Genomic DNA, 17,367 nt, shown 5'->3' with positions numbered 1-17,367 from the left:
GCAGCTGTAGCCCAGGATGAAGGAGTCAGCCTTAGCTATCTTTTTAAGACTTATGAGTCAGAACTCAGGCTTCATACACAGAGGCGCCAAGCCCTTAAGCCATTTGGGTACACAGTGGCTGTAGCAGGAAATGGAAGAGATGAATCTTCTAAAACTGAAGGTATAGCTGTGTAGGAGATGAGAACCTCCCTATCTACCTTGATTGGCCCTTGGGTTTTATACCTAGAAGAATCATCATTGTAAGGCAAGACCCGAATAACTTAATATAGTCTAATTTTTCTTTTTGCTGGATCAGATAGAGATGGACTTTCTTATGATATGTTCTTATAGCCCTCCCATTCTTGGCCTAGGCTTTTCTATAGCTGGGCTCTGATCCCTGCTGAGGCCTCAACCTGCCTTGTCCATTACCAGGACCTTAATCCCTGTTTGTAATCCTGCTTACAGGCCTTTTAATCCTTTGAGATTGACCACAGATTCAAACCTTGCTTGTCCTCCTCCTGGCCCCTACCTCTCCCTAGCCTACTTCTCTGGGCCGTGCCTCCCTCCCTGTCTGTGTAACCCTAAGAAGGCCTGCACCATCACTTTGCCACTTTTTTCTCTGATTCAGTGGACAAAGAGTAAGCATTTGCTTTGTATACTGTGTACGTCCTTTCATTTCCAGTCTAGTGTATTTAACCGGAGTGAAATAGCACATGGATCCAGCCCACTGTGTAGGTTAAAACTGTGGTCTCCACTCCTTCAGCACCTCTCTTCTCACCCTACCTTCAAATTTTCCTGCCACTGAATCTTTCTCGGTGACCACTGTGTATATAGTGCTGTCTGCTGAGAAATGTTCAATGCTTCCCCAGCCACTGAAGGATACGCTTGAACTTCTTAGCTTCACATTCAAGGCTTGCCCAGTCTGAATTGCACTTAGTTGCCCATCATGATTCCTACATGAAGACTTACCCTGCTTCCCCCAGACCCACAAGACGCATCTTTTAGCTTAGGCTGCAGCTACATCTCTGCCAGGAATGACCCTCCTGCTCCCTGGTGTATATTCAAGCCTGACTTGCAATTTAGTTCACAGTTCAAGTTCTGGTTGCTCCAGGGAGTTTCTCCAACTGTGACCACGCCTTCCTCTTGAACGCTTCTCTTTTCTGCTACCCCTTGTACTTGGTGGGTGGCTCTATCTTCTTCGCACTGCCCCTCATCTCCAGATGAGTAGATTGGGCCTCTTCACTTGGCTTGAAAGCCCCTTAAAGATGGAATTTTGTTTTCTTCCTCTTCAAACTTTCATTGTTGTAAATATTGCAACTCTTGTCAGTTGTTGCTGAAGATCATGATATTTGCCATTTTGGGGGGTATTATCTTTTATATGTTGCACTGGATGTTTTTTATGTATTATCTCATTAATTCTCCAATTATCCTATGACATTATACATGTATTTTACAAGAGAAAATTAAAATTTATTTTACTCTGCTAATAGTTGGGGAAGGCTGGTTTCAAAGGTCTGTTGGATTTTAAAGCATGTACTCTTTCCATCATTCACTGATGATGGCCCAAAGTAGTATGCATTTAAAATTTGGGAATAGATAGCAGGAAAGGAGAATGAGGTTTCTAATGTGATCTGAACACTACTCTGGAACCTGTTACCAGAGACAGGGTAATAAAGATGGGGAAAGGCTCAAAGCCTGTCAGCAAAACCAACACACAGACACACACACACACACACACACACACACACACACTTCTTTATGTAAAGCTGCTTTTAAGTTTTTGTTTTCCCATAAGAAGATGAATGGGCAGGAATTTAATCAAATCAGCAAATGGAAAACATTGACAAATAGATAAGAAAATATCATTGATAATATCTGAAATATATTTTAGCCAGTGGTTTTCAAGATTCTCTTTAAACCTTTTTCCTTAGGGAGCTTTACAAGTAAGAAAACAATTTTTGACTTCTTTATTCTACACTTTCTTAAGAATCAGCTTGTTTAGTGGAAAGAACCTGTTGGTTTTAAAGCACGTCAAATGTGGTTTTAGATTTACATTGAATACAAGAAGAGAGGGATATAAGTGTAATTTCTAAAACAATTGCTTGGAAACTGAAACAATAAAATCACAAGTTTTGAATTTATCTTTAACATCTAACAGATTTCTCGTATATATATATGTGTGTGTGTGTGTGTGTATCCTTCTGTATTCTTTGTGTGTGTGTGTGTGTGTGTGCTTTTTACCAAAGTTTATATTCTATGTGTTCATCCAAATTATTGATCTGGGTCATTCACTTATAATATAAACTTAATAAGAGCAGCCGATGCTTGTGATGCATGTTTTTGTGCATATACATTATAGTTTTCTATAATTTAATTATTGCCATCATCAGTTTAGAAGCCCCAGGAAACAGACATCGTGATCACAGAACCACTGAACCCAAAGTATATCTTGATGTCAACTTTTGATGCAAGATTTTAAGACGGGAAAAGCACTGGAATAGAATTTTCAGAAATTTAGGGCAAGCAATTTTACCCTCCCAGGACCTAGGTTCCAAAAAAACAAAATTAGAGGATTAGACTAGATGGTCTTTAAGTAAGTTTCCTTCGGCTTAAAATTCTTTAGAGTCTATGCCTTTATGTCTGCTTCTTGCCTCATTAATCTCTCCTGCAAAAGAAACCTTATGTCTGACAACATCTGAGGAAATTAAGATAGCATGTTTGTAAGAATTGGAAAGACTGTTGAATGAAGTGGTTATTTCCTTCTTACTGTGTTAATGACAGCAGTGTCTTGAATATCAGGGAATGAATGCATCAAAGCCTCTCACTAGTCCTGTGGTAAAGAAGTTAAAAAAAAAAACCCTGAGTAATTGGATTTTATCTGTCCATTTATGATCAAGAGTGGTTTAAAAATGGGATGGTGTGGGAGGCTGAGGCAGGAGTATCTCTTGCACCCAGGAGGCAGAGGTTGCAGTGAGCCAAGATCACACCATTGCACTCCAGCCTGGGGGGAAAAAAAAAACAATGGTGATTGCCCCAGAGTTTTTGTAACTCACAATAACTAAAAACGATATTATTATTATAATGTGCCTAGTAAAGCACACATTTATTATATGCTTGCTTTATGCAGGGCATTCTATCCAGGATTTACTTAACATTAAGTTAGTATTACAGTATTATCCCCATTTTTCAGATTAGAAAACTGAGGTTTAGCAAGATTGACTTCCTCACAGTTGTACGCAGAGAGAGAGTTGTAGGACCACAATTCAGTTGTCCATTAGATCATGAATCCTGGGTTCTTTAGTTCCTCTGTCACAATAGCCCTGTTCAAATGTTTAGTAGCTCCATGTTGCTCGGGACAGCCAGGCTGGAAAGCCTAGATATAGAGTGTTTCCATCACTGCAGAAAGTTCTATTGGACAGCAATGATCTAGGGTCATGTTGTGTCCTTTTATATCAATACCATATTTTCTGCTTGAAATATTATTTACAGGTTCAAGATCCAGCACTCTGTTTTTGTCATTAGCTATGGATAGTATGGGTGCTGAAACTCACTACCAGATCTTTTCTGGTGTTATGACTTAATTAAATGAATACTAATGAAGGCACACTTCTATAAGAAGTGTGAAAACACTGTTTGCACCTGACAAACTCAACTCACTGTTATGTCTGTCAAGGTACAAGAATGCAAATTGTAAAGTGCTAGACAAAGGCCTTTTCTATCATCTTCTCATTCTTAAAATTAGGGGCGAGCAATACCAACAGAGTGAAATGAATATTTTTTCAATTGTACTTTTCCTTCCTAAAATACTCATAGAACAGCCTGATTCCCGTGATTTTTTTTTTTTTCAATGATGGGTTGCCTTTATAAAGGAGCCTAATATTATATGCAAAATATTCCAGTTTGTGGAAAATCAAATGACACAATGCTTTAAAACACAGACATCTTTAGATTATTGCGCCCTGCTACTGTCTCAGTGATTTTGAGAGCCCGTTGCATGTTCGGTCGGTTATAATTGAATTGTAATTCCAGTTTCAAAATTTTTCTTCCATTCCAGATTTTAAAATGGTTTTGAAGCAGGATTCGAGTGGTGGTTTTTGTTTGTTTGTTTGTTTGTTTGTTCTCTACTAATTTAGCCTCCTAGAGCCATTCTGTCCAATATGGTGGTCCCTGAAAATCTATGGCTATTTAAATTTAAAGTAAAATTGATTGACAATAGATAAAAGTAAAAATTTAGTTCCTCTGTCACAATAGCCCTGTTCAAATGTTTAATAGCTCCATGTTGCTCGGGACAGCCAGGCTGGAAAGCCTAGATATAGAGTGTTTCCATCACTGCAGAAAGTTCTATAGGACAGCGATGATCTAGGGTCATTGTGATGATCTGCTTTTGATAATCTGTTAAATTGGGTTAAAACAGTATGAATTGGGTTATTGCCATAAAAGGTAGCCAGATCTGATAGCTGGAAGAGGTTCCGGCATGCGTAATGTGCTTTGGAAACTCTGGGAGAGCGACATATTATGTGTTTGCTCTAGTGTATATAACGGTGTTGGTCGCTGCCAACTTTACCTGGTTTCAGAATCTGTATTCTAAATAGCTATCATTTTATTAAATACACTGACCGTGGCACTCACTGGTTTTGATTGTTGTTTCTCTGGTGAGTGGACCACGTAAAGAGCAGCCACAAACTCAAGCTAATTTAAAAAGAAATCCTAAGGCAGGGAGTCTTAAGTTACAGAACTACTTGTTTAAGTTCATTTTGTAGTCAGGAGATTGTCCTACAGAAATTCACCCTTGAAGGCCTCAGGGAGTTCAGCAAGCCTGTCTGGTGGCTGTCTGTCTAAGTTCCTTGAGGCAAAAAGAAGAGACAATGGATCCTTGTGTTTTTGACAGCTTTATTGAATGTATTCAGTCCCAAGTTCTGAATAATTTGCTTAACTAGAGATATTTTGCACAGTGAGTAAAATTTTCTTAGTATGAAATTTAATCCTCATAGTATCTTGAGAATAATTTTAACACTTGCCAGATCTCTCTATCTACTACCCAGCTCTGGGTAAATGTCCAAATGCCTTTACTTGTTGAAAAGAACTCTACTCTGCATTGCTGATTTGTTATTCCTAGTAACAGCCAGGAAGTGCAGAAAATATACGTGTTTTAAAAAAATAAGGAAGATGATTGGTTTTAATGTTTCTCTTGATCTTGCTCCCTTCAAGCATATAATTATTGACCAGTTTTCTCTCCCAATTCTTATGTTTCTCCTCCATTGATGGGCAAATAGAACAGTGTTTGAAAGATCATTTACAGATTGCACAGTTAGCTCAATGGTAATAAAAAATGACTGGATAAGGCTCACCACCAAGGGCTTACATGAAATTGAATGTGAACTTGGAGAACAATTTTGTGTTCAGCCAGCTCTGGTTGTTCTTTAACATCTTTTATGATTATACATTTCTTCATTTAAAATTGTTTGCTGTAAGGTTTAATAGGAAGTGTTTTCTTCGTTAAGATGTTGTTCTGATTCTGTCCCCCTTTTTGTAACCAGACTCCACGCGTATTATAAGCATGAAGAAACAGTCACTGCAAAGGCACCAGTGAGCCCCTTCCTTTAAGAGATCTATTTATAGAGAAACGCTGAAGCAGGAGAGAGTGGGTGGGTTCATGTCTCCTGTGATATAATCTTGCCTTCCTGTGTTTGGGAGCTCACAAAGGATGACAGCTGTTTATCATCCTTCCACATTTCTATCCAGTGTAAACCTGGTTGGGCTAAAATTTAGAAAGCTTCTGCAGTCAATCAAGAGTGCATGCCCGAGAGCCCACATAGCAGATGGGCTTCACAACATTGACTATCCTAAAAGTTTTCTCTCCTTAAATTATAACCTTACCTACTGCAGTTGCCATCCTTGAAACTGGCTCTTCTGAAAGTGGCAAATTATTTAGGTTGCATTAGTTTGATAGGTTTGGTTTTAAACAAGCCGAATAATTAGGTTAGAATAATCATCTCTATTCACCTCTTTTTGCAAATGATTTATCAAGACTTGAACAGCAACTGAGCAACTCTTCTTGAAAAAAAATGGGAGGATAATGTTTATTTTGCAGTATGGTGGTGTTTTAAAATTTGTTTGTTTTTTTTGGCAGCTCAGAACAGAAGAGAAATATAAAATGGGAGATGCTAGGTTTCTAAGTAGCGGTTGTCCCATGGTTAAGCTGAAGTGCTTTCTTAACATAAGGGTTTATAGGAGTGAATGAAGGTGGGCAAGGAAAATATTGACTATATGCGATTAAAATAACACTGATGAAGTTCTAGATCTCATTCTGTGGCAAAGGAAACTGTGAGTATACATGCAAAAAACCAAAAAACAAAAAAAGAAGGTTATGCAAAGTTTGGGTTTTCTTTGTTCTTAGTTCTTGCTTGGGACTTTGAGGAAAATGGAATGTATTTCTCTTTTCTATTTCACTTGATTTTCTAATCTTTCGTATTTGGCCAGCTACTTTCTGAGAACATATTGTACACATGTTCTGATGCTGTTTGAAGGCCCTGTGAGAGACAAGAGTTGATTGAAAGCTCTCAGTTCTCCTGAAGTGGGTGGCCAAAGAGCTGAAACTGAACAGCTGCTGTACACCCATTGAACTTTTGTCATTTATAAATTATTTTCCATGCCATCTGGAGCAAGAATGGTGCCATGGTTTAGAGAAACTCTTTGTGGGGTGCATTCATATCCAGTGCTTATATAGCTTGCTTATTCCCACATTCAACTGAAGTTTTAAAATCTTTATTTGCTTGGAGGCTTAAGGATGTGAGTAAATATGAGTGATTTCTTTAAATGTTATATGAAAAAACACCACCTCCACCTCTACCAACGTTTTTCCCTCCCTCTCTCCTTTCCAGTGACTGCATCCTGCCTGCTTTCAGCTCCAGTGGAAAATGCATTAATCCCAGAGTCTCCGTGAGGTTTCCTGTTTGATGACATAATCAGAAAATCCTCCTCACATTGCCCTTGGGGTTGCTGTCTGGATGTTATGTTGTCTTGGTGGGCGTAACTCAGCCATCAAAAAAATCAGCACAGGCCATAAACTCAGGACCTGAAATGCATTAATATGATGTTAAATGAAATAACGCTGTGGGTATGTCTGCAGCACTGGTAGGGAATTTCATTAAACTGCAGATTCTCCCTGGCATCAGATGCATTGGCTGGTGACTCTGGTACATATGGCTGGAGCTGCTGCAATGCCACTAGCAGGAGGTATTTGAACTGCTCCAGTGTAAGCTGTTAGACTACATCTTGTGGAAAAATACCACACACCCTTGACTACCAGAGTTTGGTAGTGTTGATTTAAGTAGTTCTTCCCTTCCATTCCCCTCTGGGGCAGCCTGTTTACCTAATACGTTTCGCCTTTGGTGTTGATCACAGGAAGCTGCGAAAAAGAAAACTAGTGGGAAGAGTCAGAAATAGAAGATGAGGATACACTTTAAAATGAGGAAAGCAAAAGATGGCATCTGACATGTAAAGTGGGTTTTAAAAGTTCTGAAGATAAGATATTGTGAGGCAGAAACTTCAGTATCTGTGAATATAGTTAGAAAGAAGAAACCTTGATATAAAAGTGGAACCAAGAATAGGATATTTAGATATCAAAGGGCATGTACAGTTTTACAAGTTTAGAAGATATTGGCATAGGAAGTTGAGCATATGCTTAAATATGGATTTCCTTTGCTATTTGGAGAATTTATATTTTTTATTGTTTTGGTAGGCTGCCATAACCCTCCATTTGGTTGTCTTGGATGGAATACCTCTTGCCTTGGATCTTGGAAATCCAAGCTTGATTGGCACCTGGTCAGGATGAGAACAAGGAATGGGCCTCTTAGGATGTTTCACAAGTTCTAGAAGCTGCCTCCATGATCCTCCCTCCTGTTATTGTACCAGACTCTTTCTTGCATGTGTCTAGCTGTGGGTGGAGAGAGGTGGTCGGGGAGCTGGTGGGAGAAGCAGGCAAGATACTGCTTGATAGAGCTTCACTGGAGAGAAGTTAAAGAGGAAGGAGAGGTCTAAGCTCCAGCCAGTTGAAAGCCTGGGGCGACGTCACTATTCCTACTTCCTTATGTCAGAAATGTCCTTGGGTTTTCCATATTGTATTCCAAGCAGCAGGACACCCTTGACAGATGCTTCTCCTGTGTTTGGGGAATCTGGACTAATATAACACTAGGAAAGAGAAAATTGTATTTCTTTATCACTACTGTGAATATTGTTGTTTTTTAAAATTTACAACTGACTACTGAATAAACTCTAAAACTTGGAATTCTGGATTTCAGCCTCTGTGATCTGTTTTCTTGTATAGTTCTGTGATGGTTACATGACCAAGCTGTGAGCATTTCCTCTCAAAACAGCTTCATTTAAACCATCCTATGCCTTGTACTAGAATAATGCTACCCCAGAGCGGGAAAGGCTCTTAAAGATCACATCTAATGGGTGAACCTCTTTACCCAGGTGTGTTGTGACAAGAGTTGGGGGAGACTATGATCCTTTTTATTCTAGATATGTAGCACGGCCTGGTTGTATTAGTGAATGTACCATCTCACACATCATATTGAGCTGAATGTTTCAGGACATCCTTGGGGACAAAATGTTACCTATATGGGCACACTGGGAATCTATTTGAAGTTATCAATCAGATATTGCTTCTTGCTTCTGCTTGTCAAAATCTTTTTGAATCCTGCATCTATAGCTGTTGCCTGTCCCAGGTTTTGGTCCCAATGTGAAGTCAAAAAGACTCGATACATGAGGTTAAATCCTGGCTTTACTGTGTTCCGGCTTTGTTACATTACATGAATAATTTAACTGCAGTAAGCTTCAGTTTTCTCATTTGTAAAATGGAAAATAAAATGTTCTACCTCCCCTGTCGAATAGTTGTGAAGGTAAAGAATAATAGTGTGCATAGAGATGTTTGAAAAAATAAAGCACCACATAAATATTAGTTTTAATTAAGCAACCTGAAAATATGATAAATATTCTTTCTTTGGCTTCATCCAGATCATTTGTTTTTAAAAAAAATGATGAAGCAAAGGGACCAAGGACAAAACCCTGTCTCTAGGGACCTTCCAGAGAGTGGCACTGATTGGATGTTGACAGCCTTTGGCTCATGTGTTTATTAGTCTAATAAACTGCCCTAGCCTTCTGCCCATATTTTCACATCATGTCCTTTAAGTTGTCCTGGGAGCCCCTGTCAGATTCCTTACTCAGGTTCAAATATATTATGTCCACAGTGTTTCCCTGATCTGCCAGGCTACCAGCCTTGTCAGAGAAGGAAATGAGGTTTGTTTCATCCCTATTGAACCCACACTGTCCGCCAGGACTGATGCTTTCTTTTCTGAGTAGTCACAAACCATTCTTTTAACACTCTGCCAAGAATCTTGTCCAGGATCAACAGTAAACTCACTGGTGGTGTGCAGTATTGGGATTCTCTTTTCCTTTTTGTTTTTCTTTCTTGTCTTCTTCAAAGTGGGAACTCATTTCCCCCATCTCCAGTCTTCTGGCACCAGTTCTGTTTCTCCATCAGTATTTCCAGGAAGGGGAATTCGAGAGCAGTTAACTTTTGCTTGAGTCCAGGTTGCAGTCACACTGACATTTGGTGGCTCATCTCATTTTTGCTGAGGTTGTGGTAAATACTTAGCAGCAGTGGGATGTGTTTACTGCTCTAAATTCATAATAGTTTAAATCCATGTAATGGGAAGACCTTAGAAATATATTCCTACCTAATATAAATGCATTTTAAAATCCAGTGTTGTTTTTAGTTCCCTTATGAAAACAAAACCAACAATTTCAAAAGCTAGATTTTTTTTTTTTTGTACTGAGGAGCCCCAGACAGCCCATTAAATACAATTTTTAGTTTGCCTGGTTAGTATGGGCATGAAAAAATAATATAATTTAAAATAATATATTCTTAAAGTTTTGTTCTAAACAATAATACTAATAAAAATTGCTACTTAGTGAAGAGCTATTGTATTCTATGCTGTATATCCGATATTTTACCTTTATTACCTTATGTAGTGCAATTACTCTGCAAGGCTAAGGGTTTGCACATTTTGGAGATGAGAAAACTGAGGCTCAGACAGCTTTAGTACAGTGCTTAATAAGTGCCAAACTGGAATTTGAATTTAGATCACCTGACTGCAGAGCCTCAGATTTTTCCATTACAGCACAGCATAGCTTTAAATGATGTTTTCCATTTGACTTTTAAATTTTTAACTTATTTAGTATTATGATAACCATGCTGAGTGACCTTTAACTTGGGCCATCTCAGTGGGAATTGCTTAAATAAAGCTGTATTTTATTAATAAGTAGAGTGATGAGTGAGTTGGACTGCTTTAAAAATTTCTAAACTAAAAAAAAAATTTCCGATGAAAAAAGAGCTGCTGTTATCAATTGGTGGTCATAAGTGGAGATTTTGCTTTATTTATCTATTTTTTTACAAATCCATTAACGGTTCTTTTCTTTAACACCCCATCAATCAACACAGATTCTCCCATTTATAAGGATACCTCACTGAAAGAAATCAATTCTCCTTTGTCATTTTGACAGGAATTAACTAAAAAAATGGGTTAATCCAGAATGCAACAGGAAAATGCCTGCAGGGGCTACGACTAAAACCTAATTTTGTAAAATCAAAATTGTCATAAGAATATTTCGCAGTTGGCCAGGCGCGGTGGCTCACGCCTGTAATCCCAGCACTTCGAGAGGCTGAGGCAGGTGGATCCGTTGAGGTCAGGAATTCGAGACAAGCCTGGCCAATATGGCAAAAGCCTGTCTCTATGAAAAATACAAAAATTAGTCGGGTGTGGTGGTGGGCACCTGTAATCCCAGCCACTCGGAAAGCTGAGGCAGGAGAATCGCTTGAGTCTGGGAGGCGGAGGTTGCAGATCTGAGATCACGCCATTGCACTTCAGCCTGGGAGACAGAGCGAGACTCTGTCTCAAAAAAGAGAAAAAAAAAAAAAAAAGAAGAATATTTCACAGTTGATGATAACAAAGGGCTTTGTCTCTATTCCATAGTAAAGATTAATTTGCTGTTCCAGTGTGAGAGTTTAACACTACTTTTGTCTTTTCATTGCGGCATTCTCATCCCATTGCCCAATGCTATAGAAAGGCTCGAGATAGTGTAAGCTCTGTTTCCCAAGGCTTGGTTTGGAATTTAAACCATTTTAATAGGGAACTGTATAAGAAAATTTCATGTAATGCCTGAAAAATGTACAGTTTCAGATCTGGTGCATGAGGCTGTTTGCTGGCTCTAATACAGGATTCTTGTAAGAGTGACCCATAAGAATCTTTGGAAAGGAGAGTTTTCATTAACACAGGCTGTTCAAAGCCATGTTTGAACCAGTAGGAGCCCAACAGCTCTACACACACAGTATTACTAACAGTGTATTGTCAGAGGGTAATTAACCCAAGAGCTGCATCTATAAAGTCTTAGTTTGAAATCTGATTGCTAACACGTGAATACTTACCATGATTATGGCCAAAATTAGAGCTTGTTGTTTTTATAATACTTATAGAAATTCATTTTTAAATAACTTTAAAAATTAAACATTAATATCCTCTCTACTTAGCTGTGTGATACAAAGTGTTCAGGAAAATTTATGTCTCTTGTAGTTCATGTTTATCCCTAGGCTGAAAAACTTTAAACCATTTTTAGCCCCGTCCTTCGAGGATATTGCCTAGCTTTTTGATTTATATAATTTAGATTATGTAGGTCAATTCGTTGACTAGAAACTCATCTAAATAAGGTTTACTTCTGAATCTTGGTGTTTAAATAGCTTTGGGGGAAAATGTGGTTCACCAAATGGTTTTTTCTTAAGGCAGTAAGCATTGAGTGTTTGTTTTTTCATTAACTTTTTTTTTTTTTAAATGTTAAGTTATCCTTTTTAGAAATATCAAAGTCATTTTGTATGTTTGTTTCTTCTGTAGTACATTGGGAAACCTTTGGAAAATAGGTTTATGTTTTTGTTGTTTATAGCCATTATAATATAAACCTTGAGGCTGGACAATCTTTCTGGATTTTTTTTTTTTTTTAATTTTACTTTAAGTTCTGGGACACATGTGCAGAATGTGCAGATTTGTTTTATATGTGTGCCATGGTGGTTTGCTGCACTTATTGACCTGTCCTCCAGGTTTCTTCCCCTTGCCCCCAACCCTGGATATTTCTTTTTCTTTTTTTTTTTTTTTGAGACAGAGTCTTGCTCTGTTGCCCAGGCTGGAGTGCAGTAGCATGATCTCAGCTTGCTGCAAGCTCTGCCTCCTGGGTTCACGCCATTCTCCTGCCTCAGCCTCCTGAGTAGCTGTGACTACAGGTGCCCGCCACCACGCCCGGCTAATTTTTTTGTATTTTCAGTAGAGACAGGGTTTCACTGTGTTAGCCAGGATGGTCTTGATCTCCTGACCTCGTGATTTGCCTGCCTCGGCCTCCCAAAGTGCTGGGATTACAGGCGTGAGCCACCGCGCCTGGCCGATATTTCTTAAAGAAGTATCAAATACCATTCCAGTTTAATTTGCCATAAGTTTTAAACTCTTTTCTCGGTCTCTTGATATCTCTCAATACTCAATTCCTACAGGTACAGCAAGTGATTACTATTTGGTTTTGAGTATGAGATGTTTAAAAAATGGTAAAACTCTAAGGTACAATTATATGATTACACTATTCTCATCCTCTTTGAGTCAACACTTTGGGTAAAGAACAATACTTGTGTTCCTAAAAATAAATACTTTGTCCATTTCCCCATGAATAGTAATCAAACTTTTACCTGATTAAATAAGTTCTTTTTTTTTTTTTTTTTTTTTTTTGAGATGGAGTCTCACCCTATTGCCCAGGCTGGAGTGCAGTGGAACGGTCTTGGCTCACCACAAACTCTGCCTCCTGGGTTCAAGTGATTCTCCTGCCTCAGCCTCCCAAGTGGCTGGAATTACAGCCATGCGCCACCAGGCCTGGCTAATTTTATGTTTTTAGTAGAGGCAAGGTTTTACCATGTTGGCCAGGCTGGTCTCGAACTCCTGACCTCAGGTAATTCACCCAAAGTGCTGGGATTACAGGTGTGAGCCACTGTGCCCGGCCAAATAAATTATTTTAGCAGTTCTATAAATGACTGATTTTTTAATTTTTAATTTTTATTCTTTTTGAGACAGGTTCTCACTCTGTCGCCCAGGCTGGAGTGCAGTGTTGTGGTTATGGCACAGGTCACTGCAGCCTTGACCTCCTGGACTCAAACAATCCTCTCACCTCAGCCTGCCAAGTAGCTGGGACCACAGGCGTGCACCACTGTGCCTGACTAAGTTTTGTAATTTTTGTAGGGACGGGGTTTTGCCATGTTGCTCAGGTTGGTCTCGAACTACTGGGCTTAAGCAGTCTGCCCACCTTGGCCTCCCAAAGTGTTGGGATTACAGGCATGAGCCACTGCCCCCAGCCCTGAATTTTTTTTTTTTTTTTTTAAAGTAAGAGACAAATTGTCACTATGTTCTACAGGCTGGAGCATAGTGCCAATTCACAGCTGTGATCATAGTGCACTACAGCCTTGAACTCCTGGACTCCTGGGCTCAAGCAATCCTTCTGCCTCAGCTTCCTGAGTATCTGGGAGTGCAGGTATGCAACTCAGTGGTGAATGTACCTATGCTAAATTAGGCTATTATTACTTCATTATTTTAATTCCAAATGCAAGATAATATGCTGGGCTGTTAAACAAGTTTCTATAATTTAAAAGGGATTGAGATCACACGAAGTATTCGCTCTGGCCATAGTGAAATTAAATTAGAAGTTAATAACAAAGCCATCAAGAAAATTCCCCACCTTTGATAATTAAACAACACACTTCTAAACAACTCATAGGTCAAAGAAGAAGTCAGAAGTACAATTAGAATAGGTTTTGCAATGATGGTGATATATATCCAAATATATCAAAATCTGGAAGAGATGCAGCTAAAACACTGCTTAGAGGGAATTTTATTTGCTTTAAATGGTTCTGTTAGGAAATTAAAAAGTAAGATTTTGAAGGTATACAAACATAGTTATTAAAACTATCAAGAAATGCCAGACAAAAATCAGAAGAATGGTTGCCCCTGAGGAAGGAAGGGATGTGATTTGGGAGAAACCCACAGAGGGGCTGCAAATGTTCAATTTCTTTAGCTGATGCATTATATTGGTGTCCATTACAAGCCGAATTTTATCCCTCTATAATTTATATGTTGAAGTCTCAACTCTCAGAATCTCAGAATGTGACTATTATTAGACATATGGCCTATAAAGAGGTGATAACATTAAAATGAGGCCATTGGCGTAAGCCCTCATCTAATCTGCCTGGTGTCCCTTATAAGATGAAGAAAAGACATCAGGGATGCTTGCGCCCAGGAGGACCACCATGCGAAGAGGCAGTAAGAGGGTGGCCATCTACAGAACAAGGAGAAAGACTTCAAGAGAAACTCACCCTGCTGGCACTGTGATCTTGGGCTTCCAGCTTCCAGCTTCCAGAGCTGTGGGACAATTTCTGTTTAAGTCCTGCAGTCCATGGTCTTTTGTTATGGCAGCCTTAGCAGACTAATACAGTATTCATATTTTAAAAAAGTTCTTTATCTTTACACACGTCATAAACATTTTTGTATCTATTCACTATAAGTCAATTGCAAATGAATAATAAATGGATAATGTCATGCTGAGCCTGAAAGTTGCCCTTCTGTATCAGAGTGTGTTAATGACATTTTCAGGACTCCAGTTTTAATGTTTAAACTATGGGAGTAGCTATGTGTAAATATTTAAAATGTGACAGACAGCACTATCACTTGCAGTGATTTTATACCTCCTAGTTGGGAGGTTAAATGAGAAAAACCTCGGTAAAGTCCTTATAATGTGTGCCTGGCATAATACGTGTTAGCTGTGATTATTACTAGTACTGTGTTTCTTATGCTTATTTCATTGCAGTTTAGTTTTCTTAAGAGGTATAGGCTCTAAAATGAATCTCATCTAGTAGACCTTGGGAAAAAGGTGGCGAGTTAAATTTGTAGAGAATATAGCTGTTTCCGCTGGCCTGAGGTTCAAACAGTTTAGAGTGAGATTGTGAGCACCCTCTTAGGGACAGATACATCTCTGTTCTGCCTCCAGCTTCAACACGGTTCTCTGCCTTTTGGGATTGGGCAGCAGCAGCAATAGATAATGAGAGAAAAATTTGTCACTCCAGAGCTACTTTTGCTTTTAGGATCACATCTGTGCTTTTTCCAGGACAAGGTAGAAAAGAAAGAGAAGGGAGGGTTTGGTGGTTTTGGGCTCTGGAGACCTAACTTTATGGACCTAAATGGCACACAGGCTGTGCATGTTTGTGTGTGTGTGTGTGTGTGTGTGTGTACACATATGTACGGGTATACTAGCATCAGGCGTACATAAATTATTTGCTGCGAGAATGTCATTAATAGCACATTGCTGTTGAATGAGAGATGAAAAGTGTACCTGAGCACCCTGTTATTATTGAGCAATGAGAATTAAGAAATTTCTCTCAAAATTCTCTGTCCCTAAATAAATCTCATTCTGCTTCTGCTTCTCCTCTCCTTCCTTCCCCAATTAGCTCTCTCACTCTCCCTCTTTATATCTTCCCCTCCCTCTCTCTCCAGTCCACCATAGTGCCTGGAATTGTGCAGTTTGATATTTGCTGTTTGGATTAAAGACCTTGTGGCCTTTTCCAAGTATTTCCTTTTAAATGATGAATATTCTTGGAAGGTGAGACATGGCGTCTCCCTGTGAAGGGTTGACGCATTCGATTGCTTTGGCATATGGTGGCTTGGACTGAGTAGAGGAGGGACGAGTGTTTTTGGAGAGGTATCCATTATTGGGGCTCTGTAGTCCTCATTCTAGGGTGTCTACTCCCAGGGACTTCACTTATCTGCTAGAGCATCTTAACTTTGTGTTTTTATTTTGATAACAATAATAAACTGATATCAACACATTCTGAATCATCTGAATGATAATTTCATAACAAGGTCATCCCATGAAACTGCAGCACCTGTGTTTATATTTGGGTCTGCCCCTAAATCTTTATGTCTGGCTAATGACTGACTCGTAAATGATGTATTTTCACCAAGAGTAGGCTAGATGACATCATTTTTTCTATGTCTAATAGTAAGAGTGGCATGAGAACTGTGCTGTCCTGCTGCCTAGCATAAGGAAAACACTCCCAGCTCACAAGAACCTTTGCCGTAGTCTCAGTGCCATTACCACACTGCAAGTGACCAGTTAGTTGTAGCCAAACCTCTTCTGCCACAATCCATGAGTATTGTTAAATTGTGTTTGTTTTATAACTTTTCTTGAATTTTTCTTATAAATTTATTTTGGTTTTGTAGTTGCCTAGGAGTTCCAAGCCTAAGGAGTTACTCCTGGTTGTGTTTGTACAAATTTTGAAAACCTAATACAATAACGTAAGTCAATAGTGGGAGTATGAGTAAACTTTTATAGACCACTTAGGTTTAAGAAATGTTAGTCGCGTGTGTAGCAGAGCCTGCCAGGCCTGCGTGAGGGCTGCAAGGAGGGATCCTGGGGAGGGATGGGAAAGGTGGAGGAGGTCAGGATGAGAGCCATGGATGCTTGAGCATAAAAGGATGGTGATTTTATAGGTGGCTGGAATAAATAAAGAGGAGCTAGAAAAGGATTTCAGAAAGCCCTCCCAAAATTTAACTGACTTCACAATTTGGCCTGTAGCTGGCTATCTTGGTCGATTATTAAATAATTGAAGGTAAACCTGACATCTCTCTTCTGGATTACTTAAAAAAATTCATTTTTAAAGCGATTCATTATGAAAATTGGGGTCAGTGACCTCTACAAATCAAGGTAAAATGGTGTCAGATCCTTTTTATTTAGCCACTGGTGGGTCTGTCACTTGCACAACAAAGAAATGGAGTGAACAACAGTTAGACGGGGAGGTGGGGGTGCCAGGCAGGTAGTCAGAGAGCTGACCCTCCTGCCTCATATGTTTGGTGGCACCTCACACTAATGCAGAGTTTATGTGCTTAAATGGTGCTGAGATAAAACTAGTTTTTGTATCCTTTATAGTTCTTTATTCACAAATCCTACTTTTAGGTGGATTCAAAGATGAACCAGTTTTATATGAAATTCAGGGAAACGGAATTGTATCCCCTAGTTTCTTCTGTGGTTGACAGAGCAGAAAAGGAACTTGAGCTAAATGACCTTAAAATCTGTTGTTAAGAGATTTTAATTTAATGGAAGTAGAACCCTCTCTAAATCTGAAAAATGCCAAAATCTTTTGAAAATGAACATAGGTTGGAAATTAGCATATTGGTGATTATCTCAATGAAATATTACTACATAGAAATAATGACAGCATGAACTAAAGCATGGGATGTTATGATTTCTGGGCCCTTG

General features: G+C 39.0%; 1 protein-coding gene across 37 annotated transcripts in view; it reads left to right on the top strand.

The window, feature by feature from the left end:
* Nucleotides 1-17,367, top strand: part of LOC112426759 (uncharacterized) — a 551,288-nt gene that overhangs the window by 329,111 nt on the left and 204,810 nt on the right. The window contains exon 8 of one of the 37 annotated variants that reach the window (XM_071097551.1): nt 6,861-12,073. The exons of the other annotated variants lie outside the window; for them this stretch is intronic. The gene's annotated coding sequence lies outside the window, so the exon portion shown is untranslated. Of the gene's footprint in view, nt 1-6,860; nt 12,074-17,367 lie in introns of those variants that run through there. 37 annotated transcript variants of the gene reach the window in all.

This window comes from Macaca nemestrina, chromosome 5 (assembly GCF_043159975.1).
Source record: "Macaca nemestrina isolate mMacNem1 chromosome 5, mMacNem.hap1, whole genome shotgun sequence".
Classification (NCBI taxonomy): Eukaryota; Metazoa; Chordata; class Mammalia; order Primates; family Cercopithecidae; genus Macaca; species Macaca nemestrina.
The sequence above is the reverse complement of the archived record's forward strand: the minus strand, read 5'-3'. Positions and strand labels throughout refer to the sequence as shown.